Here is a 22,887-nt window from a genome sequence, read left to right on the forward strand (position 1 = left end):
AATGGTGTCCTGCTGGACACATTCTAGTGTTTCCACCAGACACTCGGTCGAGGGCTGGCTTTCAAACTCACCCCACACCCATCCATCTCAGGCATCACCAGTCAGGTTACCCTGCCCATTAAAGGGGCTAGGGCCACATGATCCAGGCCAGTTAATAGTACTGTAACCATGTGTCTATGTCCATCATTTATTTAGTATGTTGGCCCAGTGCCCACAACATTACAAACACCTCAATAGAAACCCTATTTTAATTGAATCACATTTTCAAAATGGCCATCAAATGAGTGTCCCCCTGGAATTATCAGATATGTTGGCGCTCCCACTAACCTCTTTACTTTCACCCAGAGATTTTGACCACTGAGAAAAGCTAACATTTCCATTGGAAAGTCTCAGGCAAAAAGAGGACATACCACTGATTTCTTGGTGAATTCTAAGGATGTAAGCAATAAAGCTTTCATCACCTCTGAAGTTATTGGTAGCCCAAACCTTAGGAGTTGGGGAATACCAACTAATTTTCTGGACTGCACACAATGAGGGCCATAGTTTGACACTGTTTCTGTGGTAGTTTGAGTTCTTCCATCTCACTAGGGACAAGATAGATTGTTGAGATGACAAGCATCTTACAAATGATGGAAATGGTTGACAAATGTATACTTCACAATGGTGAAGGATCAGGGTAAAAGTTGGAAAGCAAAGAGAACACGGTGCACACTTTTACCATGATCACTAGAAAGTCAATTGGAAAATCAGAGGAACTGAACATGTGTCAGTTTTTTTCACATAAAGTAGTTTTTGCAAACTATCAAGACGGAAAGACTCATCCATTTATGAAAAGCAGGAAAAAACATCTAGAATATTCAGATGAAGTATCTTAGTTGTTACCTTTGTCAGTATCTAAGGTCAGTACTACCTACAAAAGTGTGTGTCATGTCTAGCATAGGTTTTGTACTGACTGGGTAACTATCTGGAACAAAGCACTATGCTTAGACATTGTTTAGCACCTTTATAAACATGTATGTAGACTATGGGGGTCATTCTGACCCCGGCCGGCGGCGGTAGCCGGCGGCCTGGCTGGGACCGCCAGAAGACCGTACCGCGGTCAAAAGACCGCGGCGGTCATTCTGGGTTTCCTACTGGGCTGGCGGGCGACCGCCAAAAGGCCGCCCGCCAGCCCAGTGGGAAACACCCTTCCACGATGAAGCCGGCTCCGAATGGAGCCGGCGGAGTGGAAGGTGTGCGACGGGTGCAGTAGCACCCGTCGCGAATTTCAGTGTCTGCTGAGCAGACACTGAAATTCAAAGTGGGGCCCTCTTACGGGGGCCCCTGCAGTGCCCATGCCATTGGCATGGGCACTACAGGGGCCCCCAGGGGCCCCACGACACCCCTCACCGCCATCCTGTTCCTGGCGGTCGAAACCGCCAGGAACAGGATGGCGGTGAGGGGGTCGGAATCCCCATGGCAAGCTGCGCCGCCATGGAGGATTCCCATGGGCAGCGGAAAGTCGGCGGTACACCGCCGACTTTCCGTTTCTGGCCGCGGCTGTACCGCCGCGGTCAGAATGCCCAAAGGAGCACCGCCAGCCTGTTGGCGGTGCTCCCGCGGACCCCGGCCCGGCGGTTTTTACCGCCAGGGTCGGAATGACCCCCTATATGTTACAGCACACATGCAAAATCTGAAATGTTTTGAGAAAAGAAAACGTTTCTCAAACGTTATGTTGTCCTCAATGTAACCTTTACTTTTGGCCAAAATCCCTGTCTACTCATTTTAGTAGATGGAAACTTGTGTCAAACGCAGGGGGTGATTGTATGGGAATATCAATGTATCACCATGTTATAAGATATAAAATAATAGAACCCCATTAGAAAAGGTCTAAAAATGAGTATAAAATTAATTACAAAGTGTGAGCACTTGAAAGAATTCCTGTTGAGTGTAAAAGAGAGTCCATATGGAACATTGTGTATACTTTTGTTGACATAATTGCAACTCATCTGAGGTCCATACATCTTATTTGTACGTGTAAGAAAGGGCATTATTTTGCAGTAGTTTCTCCCACTTTTTCCAGTTTAGTTTTGGTGGGTTTAGCACTCTATGCACTTTAACATTGGTAGGCAAATCAAATCAAATCAAATCATTAACATTTATAAAGCGCGCTACTCACCCGTGCGGGTCTCAAGGCGCTAGGGGAAAAAGGGGGGTTATCGCTGCTCGAACAGCCAGGTCTTTAGGAGTCTCCGGAAAGCGGAGTGGTCCTGGGTGGTCCTGAGGCTGGTGGGGAGGGAGTTCCAGGTCTTGGCCGCCAGGAAGGAGAAAGATCTCCCACCCGCCGTGGAGCGGCGGATGCGAGGGACAGCAGCGAGTGCGAGGCCAGAGGAGCGGAAGAGGCGGGTGGGGACGTAGAAGCTGAGGCGTCTGTTGAGGTATTCCGGTCCCTTGTCGTGGAGGGCTTTGTGTGCGTGGGTGAGAAGTCGGAAGGTGATCCTTTTGCTGACTGGGAGCCAATGCAGGTGTCTCAGGTGTGTGGAGATGTGGCTGCTGCGGGGTATGTCGAGGATGAGGCGGGCCGAGGCGTTTTGAATGCGTTGCAGTCGATTTTGGAGTTTGGCTGAGGTCCCGGCGTAGAGGGTGTTGCCGTAGTCCAGGCGGCTCGTGACGAGGGCGTGGGTCACGGTTTTTCTGGTGTCGGCGGGGATCCAGCGGAAGATCTTGCGGAGCATGCGGAGGGTGAGGAAGCAGGCGGAGGACACGGCGTTGACTTGCTTGGTCATGGTGAGAAGAGGGTCCAAGATGAAGCCGAGGTTGCGGGCGTGGTCTGTGGGGGTCGGTGCGGTGCCGAGGGCCGTGGGCCACCAGGAGTCGTCCCAGGCAGACGGGGTGTTGCCGAGGATGAGGACTTCCGTTTTTTCAGAGTTCAGCTTTAGGCGGCTGAGCCTCATCCAATCTGCGACGTCCTTCATACCCTCTTGTAGGTTGGTCTTGGCGCTGGCGGGGTCCTTGGTGAGGGAGAGTATAAGTTGGGTGTCGTCGGCGTAGGAGGTGATGATGATGTCGTGCTTGCGTATGATGTTGGCGAGGGGGCTCATGTAGACATTGAAGAGTGTCGGGCTGAGTGATGAGCCTTGGGGTACGCCGCAGATGATCTCGGTGGGTTCTGAGCGAAACGGAGGGAGGTAAACTCTTTGGGAACGGTTTGAGAGGAAGGAGGCGATCCAGTCCAGGGCCTGGCCTTGGATTCCGGTGGAGCGAAGGCGGGTGATTAGGGTGCGGTGACAGACGGTGTCAAAGGCAGCCGAGAGGTCGAGCAGAATGAGGGCGACAGTTTCACCGTTGTCCATCAGGGTTCTGATGTCGTCAGTGACTGAGATGAGGGCGGTTTCAGTGCTGTGGTTGGTTCGGAATCCGGTTTGAGAGGGGTCGAGCAGGTTGTTGTCTTCCAGGAAGGTGGTCAGCTGTTTGTTGACGGTCTCCTTGATTACTTTGCCTGGGAAAGGCAGAAGAGAGATGGGGCGGAAGTTTTTCAGGTCGCTCGGGTCAGCCGTAGGTTTCTTTAGTAGGGCGTTGACTTCGGCGTGTTTCCAGCATTCGGGGAAGGTAGCAGAAGAAAAAGAAGAGTTGATGACGGTCTGCAGGTGCGGGGCGATGATGTCGTTGGCTTTGTTAAAGATGAAGGGGCATATTTATATTCCGTTTGCGCCGAATGTGCGTCAAAAATTTTGACGCACTTTCAGCGCAAACGTTGCCCCATATTTAAACTCTGACACCCGATCCGGCGCACCAGGAAAATGGCGCTATGTGCGTCAGTTTTTGGAAGCGGCACCCCGCCCTGCGTTAATGACATGCAGGGTAGGTGTTCCCGTCCAAAAACAGACGCACATAGCGGTGCGTGGTATTTATGCTTCAGGGCAAAAATCACTCCCGCGCGGCAGGCGGTGCAAAAAAATGGCGCAAAGTACGAATATCGTGAAATTTTAACGCCTGGGTCAGGGCAGGTGTTAAAATGGGGCAAACACACCTGTACTTAATCAGAACACACAGAACAAACAACAGAGCAGCAGAGCAGCAGAGCAGCAACAGGGAGACATGGAGGTGATTTTTCTTCAACGTGCACGTAGACGCAGAGCCCTGCAGCAACAACAGCAGCCACAACAACAACAGCAGGGACCCCAAAGACAGCGCAGAAGGCAGGAGAGGATATTCCGCCCAAGAACAACCCTGCATGGCCTCAGGGAACGAGACATCATCCAGAGGTACCGGTTGAACTGGCAGGCCATTCAGCAGCTGCTGACAAATATTGGACAGCAATTGGCCCCCACTTTAGTGACTCCACGCACTATCCCAACAGAAACAAAGCTGCTTGCCGTACTTCACATGCTGGCAAGTGGCTCCTTTCAGACAACTGGTGCCCTTGTTGGTGGAATCTCACAACCATCTTTCTCTGCATTCCTGCCTAAAGTACTGGATGCCATCATTGGACTGACACCCCGCCACATCTGCTTCCCTAACACAGTGCAGAAGCAGCAGGAAACTAAACAGGGGTTCTACGCCATCAGTGGCTTTCCGCACGTCCTTGGTGCAATCGACTGCACACACGTACGCCTTGTGCCACCTGCTGCGAGTGAACACCTCTACCGCAACAGGAAGCACACACATTCCATCAACGTGCAGGCCATAGTCGATCACCAAGGACTGATCAGCAACATTGTGGCTAAATATCCTGGGAGTGTACATGACGCATTCATCTTCCGTCACTGCACCATCAACCAACACTTCCAGGATGGACGGTATGGCAATGGACTACTTGTTGGTAAGGACAAAAATCTACTTATATAGTCACTGCACAGAAACCCTCTAGGATAAACAACCCATACACCACAATAGCAACACCTAGACAGGAACACACTGAGGTACTCACATCACTAGCCATGTTTCACAAGTCACCATTGAACCTCTCACACATTGGAATTTACTCCACAGCTTAGTGTGAAGACATTCATGACTGTGGTTGCCTAAATGTCACCTTGCAAATTGGAAGTCTCACAATAACCTGTACACTAATACAATGCATAACTTTTAAGGGATGGGATGGCCTGGGTATGTTCAATTGAACGTTTCTAATACCCTTTCATGTTTCAACTCTGCATGGAACTATCATCACACCCCCAGTGAGGACACACGGACACCTGTGTCACAAGTCACAATGCAAGTGAGGGCACACTGTACTTGAGAAACCGATACATCCTGCTGACAAACAGTTAGCCAACAAACACTTGCTCAGCCAAGGAAAAAAAACAATGCCAAAGTTTCCACCAACAACCATAGGTTGTCACATTAGTACACAAAATAGTCACAGACAACACAACACAACTACTTCCATCAAAGAAACGTACAACAGTGCCTCCTACATCTAATTGATACCATTCTGTGTTTCTCTTTCAGCTGATCAGGGGTATGGCATCCAGCCTTGGCTAATGACACCATATGGGAACCCAAATACTGCTGCTGAGCGGGCATACAATGACGCCCACAAGAGGACACGCAGCATTGTGGAGCGGACCTTTGGGATCCTAAAGTCAAGGTTCCGCTGCCTTGACATCACTGGCGGAAGCCTACTATACTCCCCAGAGATGGTCTGCAAGATCATACTCACTTGTGCCATATTACACAATATTTGTGTAAAAAGGAACATTCCCCTCCTTGAACCGGACCCAGACATGCCTGAGGATGATGATGAGGAGGATGCTGGCCTGCAACAGGAGGGGGAACAGCCTAACACGGCAGCAGGATTGTGTAGGCGCCAACAGCTTGTGAACAATTTTTTTACTTAAGTTATTATAATCACTTGTATTCCACACTTGTAAATAAACACAGATAACAAACACCACATCATGCTTTGGCCTATTCATTTCTGACCACCTTTAGTTTGAAATAGCTGAAGATGAATGTCGTCTCATTGATCAAGAATGCCATTAAAATTCATCACACCAAAAATAAACATCACAACTGTATGCACAGAGGGTAGGATGTGACATGATACATTACCATACACAGAGCCCAACAAGAGTACAAATGTGACAATTACACATGCCGGATCCAAACAACTGAAACAGTCTCTCATCCAGCCCAAAATTGGAGATCATTTGAAAGTCACATTACACGTGTTCAGAGACTGGGTGGGACCATCCATGTGTACGTGACCATGTCATCAATGGCTACTCTCAAGTGTGTGATATGAGCAATACACAATAGCTACAACATCAGCTGCCACTAACTCAGGAGGAGACCTTGAAGTTACAGTGACATCATACACCCAGACAGGTGATAGTGGATCCACATTCCAACACACATGTACACATATGTCATACAATCAATCTAATATTTGAAAGTAGACCATCACAGTTGTGTCCCAGTCTGAACCTAGCAGGAAGATTGTAACATGACACTAAACCAGTTTATGCAGAAAGGGACACAGACAACCAAAATATTCTTCTCATTATCACATCGGGAACGCTGAGAGTCTTGCAAACATAGTCATAGTAAAATGGTATGCAAGTTTGCTCCAATTCATCATTACTGCAAATGTCAAATGGGCTAATGAGATGAATGAATGGTCAACAGTCATTCATACCATATGGCCTTACATTAGCCCGCTGCTGCAGGTTTGCCATGATATAATAAATATACTCCATGGATACAGTAGCTATTCTGGATGGTCAAATCCTAGGGTGCTGGTGGCCTAAGTCCACCTCTACCGCCCCCAAAACATACAAGAATCATGTACTTGTGAACCACACACATGCATAAGGCACATGTGTGGCCTCCATGTCACAAGTCCAACACAAATCTGAAACACAAAATCATAATGGGACATGCTCAGCCCCATAAAAACTGAAAGTGACTCTCCCACTCCCTGTTAGGACTACAGATAAAAGCATCACCATCATAAATGTGGACACATTTTGGAGACGGAATACATAATGGTATCCCATCCATCATTTCAAAATAGCCATCAGCAATTACACCAAATATGTCGTCAAATATGGTCAATACATTAGTTAACGTATCCCAAACATTACAGTGTGAATGCCTTCTATACATAAAACAACGGACATGTGTCATATACAAACACATATGTGTATCACATCGCACCGTTTGACCATGACAAATCCCCTTTCCAAAGCTAAAAACATGAAGACATAAGGAAAAATGTGCTCCATATTCGACGCATACAGCATGGCCGTCATAATTTGTTCACGTACATGTGTGCACACAATGCAGAGTCAAATACAAATGTATCCAAAAGTGTCTTAATATTTTGCCTTCAAAGTATAATTTACATCCACAATATTTTTGACTCTGCATCATGTGCACTACTGTACGTGTAAAAAAAATGACGCCCATGCTGTATGCGTGGTAAAATGGACGCTACATGGACAATATGTTGGTCATCTCATGTACATTATAAAATATTAATATTCATATCATATTTTTGACTCTGCATCATGTGCACTACTGTACGTGTAAAAAAAATGACGCCCATGCTGTATGCGTGGTAAAATTGACGCTACATGGACAATATGTTGGTCATCTCGTACATTATAAAATATTAATATTCATATCATATTTTTTCACTCCGCATCATGTGCACTACTGTACGTGTAAAAAAAATGACGCCCATGCTGTATGCGTGGTAAAATTGACGCTACATGGACAATATGTTGGTCATCTCATGTACATTATAAAATATTAATATTCATATCATATTTTTTCACTCCGCATCATGTGTCATAATGGCCAGTGAGTACGTCATGTAGAAACAACATACCTACATATGCAGACGCCATAGCTAGACAGAAAATTGGAAACACATGATGATGCTATACATGTGTGTTGCCTTCACGTCACATGAAGTTAGTCATGTTGTTCACACATATGTCACATGTGTGTCTGGTTGCTGTGTGTTGAACCTGTCCACATAGCCTGTTTGATTGTGAGTGGTCATGCAGTCCTCATGGAACCAGTTTTGGAATGTCTCTCTGGGATGCACATGCTGAGATGTATGGTTAACATTATTGTTGGGGCATACTAATGGAGGATTAACTTGGACGACACATGACTGTCCTGGCCACTGCATGAGTGTAGTAGGGTGTGACACTGGAGCAGGAGACTCATCCAATGATAATGTTGAATACAAAGTTATCCATGCAGGATGAGCATGTGTGAAAGTCTATCATTACCATGTCATATTCACACAGTGTCATTGTAACAGAAATCATTTGTCCGTTCACCCAGTCTGAGTATAATCTTTGTTTCATGCTTTACAGGTGGACCAGCCCCGGACACCGTGGGAGAGGTGGCCCATTTTGACGACCCCGATACCTACAGTGAGTGTCGCCTGAGTGCTATTTACATTGTTTGGTAATGACGCATGATGGATTACTGTGTGTTAAAGAGAATTCATGATTTGATGTGCTGCCCGTCCATTGGCTTTGTTCTTTTAGTGTGGTATCAAATTTGAATTATGTTTCTGCAAAGCAATACGTAGTCATCTCTCAGATTGAGGGGCTGTAGCCCATTCAATTAGGCCGGCAATTGGGAATGGTATGACTCATTTTTAATACACTGGTCAATGTTAGACTTGGTCAGGGACTTACCATCAACTGAGTCTGCATATCAGACTGACAGTCTCCCAGATAGCTTAGGCACATGGCTTTGATGACAAATGCTTCTTCCTAGTTGAGGATGGACTGTGTACACTGTAGGTTGGATCTTACGGGGGCATGTACTTCCACAAGGTGAACTCGAAGTGTGTGTGACTTGAGTGCAATGCCCAAGGTGTTCAGTTGAATCATGTGAATTGGTGTACTACCTCCTCTGTGTGTGTTGTTAAACATGCCTCACTAATAGTATGTTATGTTGGGCTAAGTCATACCAGTTTGACATGTGTGGACCTGGGATGTGACAAGGTTGGGCTGACTACAACGTGTTGCTAGCCCTTCATAGGTGTTGTGTGTGAAGGCACATACTTGTTGAACTTTCTGTACACTCCTGGGTGTGCATTGAACATGGGATTGTTGGTTGTTCTTCCCACACCACCCACAAAGACTGGGATCTTACTGTGAAACAGGGTACCTAGGACTGTAGCAACCAGTATGTTACACGTCCTTAACACCTTTTGTGACTTGAGTTAGTACCTTGGGCCAGAGTGAGAAAAATGTCTACACGTTGCAAATGGCATAAATATATGTGTGGGATTTGCAAACGTCTGTTTCCTATTCCAAAATGTATTTGGTGGTCATGTACATATTAGCAAAATGCTTTTCAAAATTGAAATATTAAAGGGTTTTACCAGACCTACTTGCAAATCACAGTGGTAGGCAATCCCATTTGCAACCGAGTACGTGGTTGCAAAGTGAGTAGCTGTTATCATCCACTTGAAGTGGATGGTAACCAACTTGCTGACTGGAAGGGGTCCTCATTGTAAAGCTTCACCTTTGTGAGTGGACTAAAATAATCCTGCGCAAAACAGCCAGTGGTCTAAGGGACCAATAATTACCGTGAAAATTTCCAAGTTGAATTGTTGTGATTTAAAACTAATTGCAGGTCATTTTCCTTTCCGGTAAACGGCCATACACTTGGGGAAAAATAACTTGCTTAATTTAAAAGCAGTCACGTCTATGGAGTTCTGCTGGTCCCAGCAGGCCTCCATCCCCGTGAGTGCCCATGTTGCTAAGGTGGGGCAACTTGGAACCCACATCATTGATGTTCATGAGGTGGGTTTTAGGGACCCCATAGCGACTCGCAGACGGTGTCAGAGACACCGTTCTGCTTTGCAAATTGCTAGTTGATTTTTCTAAATTCCTACATCTGACCCCTAGTGTGGACATATGATTCTGGGCCAGGGGTTCAATCTTAGCACACAACTAATTCCAAATGCCATTGAGTGGAGAGTGTGAGTGTTATCACATAGAATGACATATGTACTGAAGTCAGTATGCGGAAGAGCTGGTGCCATAATGTCAAATGCCTTAGGTATGATTTGGATGAGTAGTTTAGGGTGATGTCATCCATCATGTAGAGACATGGATATGCTATGTGTGATATGACCTTAGGTATGCATGATTCACATGTACTTCCTCTGAGCCTTTCCGTGAACTATGTTGTAACAATTGCTGCAAACAATACATTTCTAGTAATGGACAAATGACCCATTGTGGTATTCAACCCACTGTAAATTCAATGCTCAATATTTCCCTTTTCTCTTCACAGCTGCAAACCTGAGTGCCGCAGAGCGCAACAATTTTGAGTGCCGTGCAATGAGGTACAGGCACATCCTGCAGGTGCAGTGTGGGTATCGGAGGATGGCCCGCAGATATAATTCGGATCGGGCCTCCGGGGCGTGGTATGCCACACCACAGGCTCCCCCAACGGTGCCACCTACAACCACCGCCACTACAACCACCAGGTCTGCCCAAGGGGACCCAGCGACGGACCAGGCATCTTCATCAAGACCTGGACCCAGCCGTGTGTTGGGAGCAGGGCTGTCCCGTGGCCACTCCACTCCAGCACCAACATCCACCTCCACCGGCACGCAGACCAGCACTGACCCTCCTATTGACCCTGCAGCCTTCCAGGCATTGTCTAGAAAATTGGACAGGTTAATTTGCAAGGTGGACAACCTGACGGAGGACATGGCTGAGGTGAAGAAGAAGGTGCGCTCCATCCGGCGCACACTTCGGAGGGCAAATCTTTAGTCATTTTGTCCTCCTGAACTTTTACCCCTCCCCTCTCACCTCTTTCCTTTTTCATACTGTTAGTTGGGTTTGGGGGGTTAGTTATAGGATAAGTATAGGAAATTAGCTTAGTTAGTGTTAGGTAAGAGGGTGGGGGGTCCTTATTCTTTCTATCTAATATTTTTGTGTGGGTGGGTGGGTGGGGGGCAATGTTGGGATTCCTGTTTAATAAAAAAATAAAAAAGAAAAAAGAAAAAGAAAAAAAAAAATACAAACAAATATATGTTTGTTTAGGATAGTATAGTATGTGTGTAGGTTAGTAAGTGTTGTCCTGCATGTGTCTTGTCTCTTAATGGTGGGTGGGGGGTTGATGTTTAGATCGTTTCGTTACATGTGTAGAGTAAGTTTAGCTTAGGTTAGTTAGGGACAGTTGTGGGTTAGTAGTAGTCAGGTTAGATTAGTGTAGGTTTACCTTTCCCTTAGTTGCCTCTTTTATTACTACTTTTAAATAAAAAATTTGTTAACCCTTTACCTGATGCGTTAGGTGCTACCTTTTCACAGCCTTGACATCAGTGTAGCAGAAAGTTTAAGTATGACATTTGTGTTCCATGCTCGCTATCCCCAGGCTTATGAGGTTTAACATGCCAGCTACCCGTGTGCTAACTTGGTAAGTATCCACCATGTTGGAGAGCCACCATTGGTAGTGTGCATTGATCATCAAGGTTTGGGGTTGGTATGTATCCTACTTCACAAAGAGTGCTTCCAGACTTGTTATTGTAGGTAAATAGATAGGTCGGACAGCATTGTGAAGTTCAGGGAGAGCTTTATAGATGATGATTTGTTCACACTCTTGTCTTGTTGCTGTCATTGCTGACCTACATCATGTGTGTACTGATTCAGCATTAATTTCCTTCATGGAAGTATACGCCGTAAGGGTGATTGATGCTGTGTAATTTGTTTATCATTCCTTTCATTCTACAGCATAATTTCAAATTTTAGTATTGCATGGTGCCTACATTTCTCAGCCACCATTAGTTGTGTAGGATGGCTATAGATGGTGCATCATTCTGTCCAACACAGCATTATTGTGTGTGCTTAGTCCCTTCATCAGTTATTTTCCTCAGTATAGTAAAGCTATGATGCAATCCTGGCCACTGCACAGATGTTTCAGTATACATGAAATCAGGACAGTAGTATAGAGAATCGACATGGTTGCCACACAGCCACTTTGGAGTTATCTACTGCACAGTTGAATTTTGAAATGACACAGAGACACAATAGGTGTGCAAGTGATATTTATTTATAGGTGGTGTAGTGCAAAATGTCCATTCACCATGTTTGCTGACTCCTTTCTGGTGCATTATTACATGGTGATCCTACAGAAGGGGTGTGGATGATGATCCTGACATGCTGGGGTGATGTCACAGACAGTGCAGAGGAACACGAAATGCCAAATGGTAGGAGAGAAACATTCACTGGCAAGGTGGACAAGTCATACAGTAGATTGCCGAACAGTCATTGAGGTTAGTTGTAGTGAGACTGGCATGTGTCAAAACGTAGGACCTTGGTCAGAGTAGGGCATGGTGCAGGGACTAGGGCTTCCGGGTACTCTTGCGTGTGAATGTTATCTGTTCCATGTCTTCTTCTTCTGATGTGTGTGTTGCCTGGTGTGTCCTTGTTGTTGTTGGTTGTGAAGGGGCAACACACACCTCAGTGTTAGAAGACATGGAGGCAGACATCCCGGGGGCTGATCCCTGTTGAGTAAGGAAGGGCAGTACTGCAGCAAGGAGGGCCTGCTGGTTTTTCAGAATGGCAGCCACATCCCGATGGTAGGCAGCCAGGTCGGCCCTGAGAGGTTCTATGTTGCATTCGTGCACACGTTGAGTGGCTTGCAGTTGGAGTTGTTGTGTCAACTGGATGACAGCTGTGCCAATTTCCTTCAGTGTTTTTGAAATGTCCTCCAAGAGCAAAGTTATGGCTTGCATTGCAGCTGCCTGATCAGCAGTTGACAACATGCACGAACGCACCCCCTCAAGGCTGGCTGCCATATTTTGCATCCCCACCCGCACCTCCTTTGCCAGCTCCCGCTGGACCCCAACTACAGTTCTTTCGAAGCTGGTGCCAGTGTCGTCAGAGTCCTCAGCTGTGTTGGAGCTGGCAGGTCTTACAATTGGGGTGGCGGGTGGTTCTACTGTGGTGGCTGCTTCTTCTGTGCTCCTCCTTGTGACTGAAGGTGGGGTTTGGAGGCTTTCAAGGACCATGTCAATGGTCTCTTGTGGGAGGTTGATGGTCTCGTCATCCATGTCATCAGGGAACTCATGGACAGGCAGATCAGCAGGAGATCCGTGTTCCTCTGCAATGAAACAGGGTACAATTAGTGTGTCTGTGTTGTGACAATTTTGCAGTAAGATACAAGCCTTTGGATGCCTTAACATTGTACTCTGTGTTTGTCTAGGTATCTGCTGTCCGTCATAGGGCATTGTTGTAGGCCTATGGCCCACCTGTGTGTCACATGTTTGATACAGAGCTATCAGACATGTCTGCCTGATCGCCTCTAGTTGTTGCTTTGTAATTATTTAGGAATAGGCGTTTTTTTCTCCTACTCCTCACTCGGTGTTTCACTATTGTTATGGAGGGACATTTTGTAGGGTGGGCTCTCATTATCCAACATATGATTCTTGGCTTTCTAGGCAGCAGGATAGCTAATGGTGTGGGGGACTAAGTTTGACCCACTTGTAAATAACTCTGTCATCCAGATATTCTATTTAGCTAAGACTAACTAGCAGTGCCTCTGGTCTCCCACATCAAAGGAATGTTTACACATCCGAGCGCATGACATCTTTGGAACTTCTCAGGGAAGTGGTGGTCACTCAGGTCCTACACATTTCTATCTTTTCCGGTATGTTCCCATACACAAATGACAAAGACAGTATTAGTTTGATATGAAGTTTCATTGTACAACTGACTTGTAGGAATTTAGGTGTGAGCCCCAATTACACAAACAATACACACTGTTAGAATTGAAATAGTCCGCAGGAGAGTAATACATTAGTACACAGCTTTCATGGTGCCTAACAGTTTCTACTCTCCCTCTGCATGTTCTATGTATAGCACAGCATGTTAAGTCAGAATCACAGGGGAGACATCATCCCTCATATCAGAGGAATGGGCTGGGATCTGGTTGTGCATCAGCAGCAAGGCAGGCAGCATCTAGTTGTGATTTTCTGTTTGGAAACTCCCCCATGCGTGTCTTGGGACAAGGAAGTGAATGTAAAAGACATATGTCATGGTGATGACAAAGTTTCCCTACGCAGGAATGCCAAACCTTAACCCCTACCACATCTATCAGCAACGTACCAGACGGTATCCTTGACTGGGGCACAGAGTGAATATGTTCTGGCAAATTCCAGTGCAGAAGTAGGCAAAACAGTGTGATTTGACTAATTAAAAACACCCTAGGACTGACTATTTGCTACATTAACTGATAGGAAGGGCAATGAGAATCATTTAGTGCAAATTGCTCTGAGGCACTTAGATGTGAGCAAATGAGTATGAGTACAATCAGGGTAAGATGCACAAAGGCCTAAAGCCTGAAGCTAATGCGCAAAGTATACGTTACACTTACAACACTACACTTTGACTGACTGTGGGTGTTGTGACTGCCCTGGCAGCACACTTGCCTCTCAGGCCCTGCCCCATACACTTTTTATTCACATTGCATGATCTGTACATGTCACGTGGCATTACCTATGCATGTCAATGTTAGGATGTGGTATGGATGTAAACATTCTTGATGTTTTGAGATGATGTTGGGTGATGTGTATTTAATTGGATTGGCCTGTTTATCGTATGAATGTCCTATTTGTTTGTCCGACTTTGCAGGTGTGTTTCAGTGACCAGTTGCCTGTGTCCCCTCCTCAATGTTGTTGTCTGAGCAGTATGACATTAGTGATGTAGCCTTGTTAGCCAGGCACGTGAGGGACCCTGACGTATGCAGCATGTGTGTATCGTTAGTGCTGTGTGGCTCCTATTGCTGTTTACTTAGGCTTATGTATGTGTCAGTTATGGACATTCGGCATTTGAGTGTACTGGTACCTTTGTCTTATTTCTAGGAGTAATTGCAGATGTCATCCTCACACCCTAATTTAGGTATGTATGTTCCAGGGTGGGGTTCCTGCCATTTGGTACTATAGCTGCACAGAGATGAGAGGTGTTATTGTCAACTGTGGTTGCAGTTAAATTACAGTTGTTGTATTTGCTACTGCATTACAGGTAGGGACCTAGTTGATGGGGAATAGATTTTGCAATACAAGTGCCTGTATGTGGATAGGGGGTAGTGTCCTTCCCACCTGTCACTGCTTTCCCTTGGCTCTCTTGTTGTAATTACAGGATGTCCCCGTGGGACTGTTGTTGTTGCTGTATTTTGTCGTGCCCCAGCTTCGGTCAGTACTGGGCATGCCCCCCTGCCGTGCCCCTTTCCCCATGCCACTTCATATATGTGCTGACTTACATGCATTGTGTAGTAGGTATCCCCCCCCTGCTTACAGTCCCCATTATTGTATTATGATTCCCCATGCGACTTACCCTGCATGTGCGTAGTGTCGTGGTAGTCTGCGCTGTCCAGTCCTTGAATCCCTGTGACGATCTCCTCCGGGATGACGGCTGCGACCATCTCCTCCATGTGGTCCAGGGCCTCCTGTTGTGCTGGACTCCCCCCTCCAGTCTGCATTGCTGCCTTCCTGTTCCTGGCCATTTTCTCTTTGGTCCTACGTTTGCAGTCATGCCAGCGTTTCTTACACTCGGTGACTGTCCGGCGTTCTTCAGCCACACTGTTAATCTTGTCCACAATTTGTTTCCAGATAGCCTCTCTCCTACTGAGTGGCAATTTAGAGGTGATGATAAGTTGGTGCTGGTGTTCCGTCACCTCTTTCACCAGGATTTCCTGCTCCTCTGCACTGAAGCGACACTTTTTTTTTTGTTTTTAAATGTCCTGGTTCCTGTATGCTTCCTCCTGGCTGGTTCCTGGTCTGCTCTCATCCTCCTGGGGTCTGTTGGGGCATCTAGGATCCATTTTGGGTCTCCTCTCCTGAAAGGGCAGTTTTCGCGCAAAAATGTGACGCAATAGCGTGAAAAAAAACAGCGTTTTCACGATTGCGCTGTCGTAAATCGACCCACAGTGATGTGCGTCGCATTTACGTTGGTTTCCTTTACGACAGACCGACGCTGTCTGCGTCACGAAATAATGACTCCCACCTGTTGGTTGCGCCGCCGTACGTCAAAGTATAAATTTGACACCCGCATGGCGCATCCAAATGGCGTTAGACGGCGCAATTTTTTTTGACGCAAAACTGCGTTAGCGCAATTTTGCATCAAAAAGTATGGCCCGAAGTGCGGGCAGGGGTCCGAAGGGGCGCCGGAGTGGATAGAGTTCATGATGGATTTGGTTTCTGCCGTGTTGATGTGGGACCAGTTGTTGAGGGTGATGGCCGTGGATGCCGGTTCGGTGGTGTTTGGTTGGGTCTGGTGTCCGAAGCTGTTGTGGAGGTCGCTAATCTTGCGATGGAAGAAAGTGGCGAGGGATTCGCACAGATCCTGTGAGGGCGTGACGGCGTTGGCGTTGGCGCTGGGGTTGGAGAACTCCTTGACGATGCTGAAGAGTTCTCTGCTGTTGTGTCTGTTTTTGTCCAGTCTGTCAGTGAAAAAGTTCCTTTTGGCAGCGCGGATCAGGTGGTGGTGTTCGCGGGTAGCGTTCTTGAGGGCGGTCATGTTGTCAGCGGTGCGGTCCTTGCGCCAGGCTTTCTCAAGGGCGCGACAAGTTTTCTTTGATTCTTTGAGGGTGTCAGAGAACCAGAGAGGTTTTTTGGTGTTGGTCTGTCAATGCGTGCGTTTGAGGGGAGCAAGGATGTCTGCGCAGTTGGAGATCCAGTTTGTGAGGTTGAGGGCTGCATCGTTGGGGTCGGTGGTGAGGGTGGGTTGGTTGGCGGCGAGTGCGGAGAAGAGTTGCTCTTCGGGGATCTTGCTCCACTGTCGACGAGGGATGGGTTGGGTGCGGAGGTGGCGGGTCTCGCGTCGGAATGTGAAGTGGACGCAGCTGTGGTCGGTCCAGTGTAGGGCGGAGGCATGGCTGAAGAAGACGTGTTTGCTGGCGGAGAAGATGGGGTCAAGCGTGTGTCCGGCGATGTGGGTGGCGGTGTTCACCAGTTGTTTGAGGCCGAGGTTGGCGAGGTTGTCGAGCAGGGTGGTGGTGTTGGGGTCGTTGTTTTGTTCCAGATGGAAGTTGAGGTCACCTAGGAGGATGTAGTCCGGCGAGGCGAGGGCGTGCGGGGAGATGAAGTCGGCGATGGCGTCGCTGAAAGGGGCGCGTGGCCCGGGAGGACGGTAGATGAGGGATCCTCTGAGGGTGGTCCTTGGATCGGTGCGAATCTGAAAATGCAGGTGTTCAGCGGCGAGAGGGGTGTCTTCGGTGGAGGTGGTGACGCTGATGGAGTCTTTGAAGACGATGGCGATACCTCCTCCTACCTGGTTGGTGCGGTCTTTTCTGGAGATCTTGTAGCCTTCGGGGATAGCAGTGGCGATGTCAGGGGCCGAGGAGGCGTTGATCCAGGTCTCCGTGATGAAGGCGACGTCCGGTGCTATGGAGTCCAGGAGGTCCCAGAGTTCAACGGCGTGTTTGTGGACGGAGCGAGCGTTGACTAGGATGCACTTGAGGTGGTTGATGGTGCGTGGGCTTGTGGTCGTGGTTGTTGCGTGGTGGAAGGTGCGTTTGCAGGAGTTGCAGGCGAAGGGTCCATGGGTGCGTTTGGGGTGAGCTTGGAAGCAAGTGTTGGAGCGTCCTGGGTTGAGGGCGTGGAGGGTGGTGGGGTCGTAGCGGGTCAGCGGGGCTTGGGAGAGCTGGGGACCAGGGGCCGTGGCACTGGGCGTGGGACAGGCGCGGACGGGCGCAGACGGGCTTGCCTCTGGCGCGCCTCCGGTGCGCCAGCGGCGCGATCGCGCTGCGGCCGCCATATGTGGTAGGAGGGGGGGGGAGGGGTCAGGTGGGGGCGAATGGGAGCTGGGGGGCGGGGGCGTGCAGGAGGTCGCGGCGGGAAAGCTCGAGGGAGGGGGGGACAGGTAGAGTGAGAAGAGCTGGGGGAGGGGGGTTTAAGGGTGGAGGGGGGTGAGTGTTAGGAGGTTTAGGAGATAAGGGAGAAAGATAGGAGTAGGGTTGAGAAGATAGGGGAGGGGGGTTGTAGAGGTGGGTGAGGGTGAGAGGTAGAGTGAGAGGATAGGAAGATAGGTAATAGAGGGGGTGAGGGAGGGGGGGAGAGATAGAGAAATAGATAGAGAAAATGGATAGATAGGGAAATAGATAGAGAGATAGGAATATAGGAGGAGGTGGAGAGTGAGGGAGTTAGATAGTGGGATAGAGAGATAGAGAGATAGGTAGATAGGAGGAGTGAGGGAGGTAGATAGTGAACGGGTTAGATAGGGGAGATAGAGAGGGGGATGCGAGTGGGGGAGGGGGATGAGGCAGGAGCAGGAGGGCAGGCGCGGGGAGAAGAGGACGGAGGAGGCAGAAGAGCCGAAGGCAGAAGACAAGAAGAACAGAAGACAAGAAGAACAGAAGAACAGAAGAACAGAAGACCGGAAGGAGAGAAGAAAGGAAGATCAGAAGACCGGAAGGAGAGAAGAAAGGAAGACCGGAAGAACACAGAAGAACACAGAAGAACACAGAAGAAGATACAGAAAACGAAGAACAGAGGGCAGAAGACCACAGAAGAAGATGAGGAAGAAGAGAAGAAGAGTGAAGACGGGGAAAGAAGAGTACAGAAGAAGATTACAGACGAGGAGCGAGGAGGAAGAACAGAAGAACAGAGAAGAAGAAAAGAAGAAAAGAAGCAGGAGAGAGGGTGAGTAGCGCGGGGCAGAGCGAGGGGCTGGGAGGGGGGGGTACTTACTGTGAGGTGGGTCTCAGGAACTCAGGAACCTGGAGGAGCTGCAGCGGCAGGGGGAGCGACCTACCCTTGGGTCAAGGGTCGCTACCACTGTCGCGCAGCGGCCGCCATATGAGGTAGGAGGGGGGAGGGGTAGGTGGGGGCGAATTGGAGCTGGGGGGCGGGGGCGTGCAGGAGGTCGCGGCGGGAAAGCGCGAGGGAGGGGGGGACAGGTAGAGTGAGAAGAGCTGGGGGAGGGGGGTTTAAGGGTGGAGGGGGGGTGAGTGTTAGGAGGTTTAGGAGATAAGGGAGAAAGATAGGAGTAGGGTTGAGAAGATAGGGGAGGGGGGGTTGTAGAGGTGGGTGAGGGTGAGAGGTAGAGTGAGAGGATAGGAAGATAGGTAATAGAGGGGGTGAGGGAGGGGGGAGAGATAGAGAAATAGATAGAGAAAATGGATAGATAGGGAAATCGATAGATAGGGAAATAGATAGAGAGATAGGAAGATAGGAGGAGGTGGAGAGTGAGGGAGTTAGATAGTGGGATAGAGAGATAGAGAGATAGGTAGATAGGAGGAGTGAGGGAGGTAGATAGTGAATGGGTTAGATAGGGGAGATAGAGAGGGGGATGCGAGTGGGGGAGGGGGATGAGGCAGGAGCAGGAGGGCAGGCGCGGGGAGAAGAGGACGGAGGAGGCAGAAGAGCCTAAGGCAGAAGACAAGAAGAACAGAAGACAAGAAGAACAGAAGAACAGAAGAACGGAAGGAGAGAAGAAAGGAAGATCAGAAGACCGGAAGGAGAGAAGAAAGGAAGACCGGAAGAACACAGAAGAACACAGAAGAAGATACAGAAAACGAAGAACAGAGGGCAGAAGACCACAGAAGAAGATGAGGAAGAAGAGAAGAAGAGTGAAGACGGGGGAAAGAAGAGTACAGAAGAAGATTACAGACGAGGAGCGAGGGGGAAGAACAGAAGAACAGAGAAGAAGAAAAGAAGAAAAGAAGCAGGAGCAGGACAGAGGGTGAGTAGCGCGGGGCAGAGCGAGGGGCTGGGGGGGGTATTTACTGTGAGGTGGGTCTCAGGAACTCAGGAACCTGGAGGAGCTGCAGCGGCAGGGGGAGCGACCTACCCTTGGGTCAAGGGTCGCTACCACTGTCGCGCAGCGGCTGCCATATAAGGTAGGAGGGGGGGGAGGGGTCAGGTGGGGGCGAATGGGAGCTGGGTGGCGGGGCGTGCAGGAGGTCGCGGCGGGAAAGCGCGGGGGAGGGGGGGACATGTAGAGTGAGAAGAGCTGGGGAGGGGGGTTTAAGGGTGGAGGGGGGTCAGTGTTAGGAGGTTTAGGAGATAAGGGAGAAAGATAGGAGTAGGGTTGAGAAGATGGGGAGGGGGGGTTGTAGAGGTGGGTGAGAGGTAGAGTGAGAGGATAGGAAGATAGGTAATAGAGGGGGTGAGGGAGGGGGGGAGAGATAGAGAAATAGATAGAGAAAATGGATAGATAGGGAAATCGATAGATAGGGAAATAGATAGAGAGATAGGAAGATAGGAGGAGGTGGAGAGTGAGGGAGTTAGATAGTGGGATAGAGAGATAGAGAGATAGGTAGATAGGAGGAGTGAGGGAGGTAGATAGTGAACGGGTTAGATAGGGGAGATAGAGAGGGGGATGCGAGTGGGAGAGGGGGATGAGGCAGGAGCAGGAGGGCAGGCGCGGGGAGAAGAGGACGGAGGAGGCAGAAGAGCCGAAGGCAGAAGACAAGAAGAACAGAAGACAAGAAGAACAGAAGAACAGAAGAACAGAAGACCGGAAGGAGAGAAGAAAGGAAGATCAGAAGACCGGAAGGAGAGAAGAAAGGAAGACCGGAAGAACACAGAAGAACACAGAAGAACACAGAAGAAGATACAGAAAACGAAGAACAGAGGGCAGAAGACCACAGAAGAAGGTGAGGAAGAAGAGAAGAAGAGTGAAGACGGGGGAAAGAAGAGTACAGAAGAAGTTTACAGACGAGGAGCGAGGAGGAAGAACAGAAGAACAGAGAAGAAGAAAAGAAGAAAAGAAGCAGGAGCAGGAGAGAGGGTGAGTAGCGCGGGGCAGAGCGAGGGGCTGGGAGGGGGGTGGGTACTTACTGTGAGGTGGGTCTCAGGAACCTGGAGGAGCTGCAGCGGCAGGGGGAGCGACCTACCCTTGGGTCAAGGCAGCATGAAAGCACACAAGTAACACAGCAAAAGTGCATTTCCCAAAACACATTGTAGTGGATCCTGTTTTGTTTTAATGGGTCTCAGGAGTTTAGCTTAGCCTTCTGGCTTGCAGGCCTGTGCCCCGTCAGCTAGTGACTTTTAACCTATTAAGACTGCTCTGTCTTAGCCTACTTATTTCATTATTTCTTTTAAGATGGCTACCTCTGTTTAGAGTTAGAGCAACGTTTTAATTTATATTATCAGTGCCACTCTGGAAAGGCATCACTATCAGAATTTAAATTAAATGATGTACGGAGATATTCACATTATGTCCTTTTCCCACTTTCGTGTGATGGGAACATAATGTACTTGTGGTGAGAATTGTTTACATAATTGCAGCCACAAGCCACCCCCTTATCTATTGTTTGGGAACATACCTGTGTCAGGGGTCCTACAGAATCTGAATAAATACATCTCACAGAGACAAGGTTATCAGAGGGATTTGTACTTGATGCTATCAGCACCATCTATGCTGCATGTCGCTTGATGCAGATCTAACCTTCGTGTCCCCAGGGAGTCTGACCTAGACCTCATTCCATGGTAGCAAGGGTGCTTCTCATGGACATGGTACTGGCAGATACGGTTTATCACATCTAGCTCTCCTTAGTTTAGGGATTAGGTTCTCCCTGCTAGGGATTTTACATTTTATATTTATTGCAATATGGTGGTGATCTTTGTATTCACGACTCCCATCTCTGCAATCATGCTACTTTTATTTTGCATTATCCTAATCATTGTGGCTCATGCATTTTATCGTAGATTGCAGCCTTTTCAATAAATATATTAAAACTCTGCTGCATCTCTTTTATTGCCTCTGTGTGACTGAGACTTATTGCTAATGTGAGAAAAGGGTAACTTCCATTCCTCCACGACTCTCCTGAGATGTCACACTCTAGACTCCATGCGTAAGGCTGCCAGAAATCACCTTTTACTGTTTGGGTTTTTGGTGAGGTACTGTTTGTGAGCTGGGAGGGTTGGGCTGACAGTTTCAACTTGTTATAGGAATGGCCTAGTCGCCTACAAGCAAAAGTGCTGTCATCCCTAAACCAGCAGTCTCGCCTAGGAGCGAGAGTCCAACTACAACATGGCGCCACCAACGATGGTGTTCTGGTACTAATTTATAGATATCCTGAGTATCTCTGTCTCACACACAACAGGTACCCTAAGTACCATTATACAGAGATGCCCGTGGTCTTGGGGATGATCCTCCTCAGCTGAACAGGGAGTATCTAACTAGGCTGCAGGTTGTTCAATCTTGAACTCTTAAAAGGACTTCTCCTCATTTGGTGTTCCTTCTCTTTACCCATTATCCAACATGGTTAACGCCATTGATATTCCAGAAAATGCTAGACATGTATAAACACTACATCTAATTACACATGGCATTGTCGCGTGGGCTCTCATTATCCTAATGAGGCTGCTGGATTTGGGCGGCTGCATCACCTGAACTGTGGGGAACTGAGTTCAATCCCACACCACGTGACAACTGCTGGCCTAATCCATTTCTGGCCATCTAGCAGCACTTCATCTCTGCCCATGAGCAGTAATGATCTGTAGCAACCAGAAGCATGACAAGAATGATTTCTCAGGGAAATCGTGGTGTATCAAATCTCATCCCTTTATCTCAGTTACATTAGTCTCACACATGCAAAGAGAAACAGGCAGAAAGTGGTTCAATAAGGAAAAATGTCTTCATGTAAAGATGTGTGTTTCTGTGAATGTTGGAGACGCAGTGTATCCCTTTGCCGACAACCCTATCATGCTGCAGCCTTGAGAACAGCACAAAGTGAAAAGAATGTATTGCTAAAAAAAGTTATGATTTCGTAAGTGAAAGAACAACTAGATGAAGAAAATAAAACAGCACCACAAATGTGGCTGATTCTGAAATAATAAAATGAAGCCAAATAAAATATAACTAGGATAAAGAGCACAAGCAGCAGGCCTAAATGCTAAAATAACATGCCCACAGACAGCATTAAAATGGCTATACAACAGCATGAAAGATGAGGGTGGGTATG

The sequence above is a fragment of the Pleurodeles waltl genome, chromosome 10, assembly GCF_031143425.1.
Source record: "Pleurodeles waltl isolate 20211129_DDA chromosome 10, aPleWal1.hap1.20221129, whole genome shotgun sequence".
Classification (NCBI taxonomy): domain Eukaryota; kingdom Metazoa; phylum Chordata; class Amphibia; order Caudata; family Salamandridae; genus Pleurodeles; species Pleurodeles waltl.